Source organism: Apaloderma vittatum, unplaced genomic scaffold (assembly GCF_000703405.1).
Source record: "Apaloderma vittatum isolate BGI_N311 unplaced genomic scaffold, ASM70340v1 scaffold23139, whole genome shotgun sequence".
Classification (NCBI taxonomy): domain Eukaryota; kingdom Metazoa; phylum Chordata; class Aves; order Trogoniformes; family Trogonidae; genus Apaloderma; species Apaloderma vittatum.
Genome location: NW_009736133.1, coordinates 10869 through 11078, shown reverse-complemented (window position 1 = coordinate 11078; position 210 = coordinate 10869).

Sequence of the window (210 nt, the reverse complement as noted above, 5' to 3'; positions counted from 1 at the left end):
GCTTCTCGTCAACTAACATGCCCAGGTCCTTCTCCTCAGGGCTGCTTCCAATCCGCTCTCTGTGCAATGTATATTTGTGCTTGGGATTGCCTCATATATCTATATAGGCATGCAGAGACTTGATTTCCAGACTCCGTGGGTTCCTCAGTGACGTGTACACTGTCCATTTTAATCCCCCTCAGCTGCTCACCTCTTTATTTTAATCAGTTT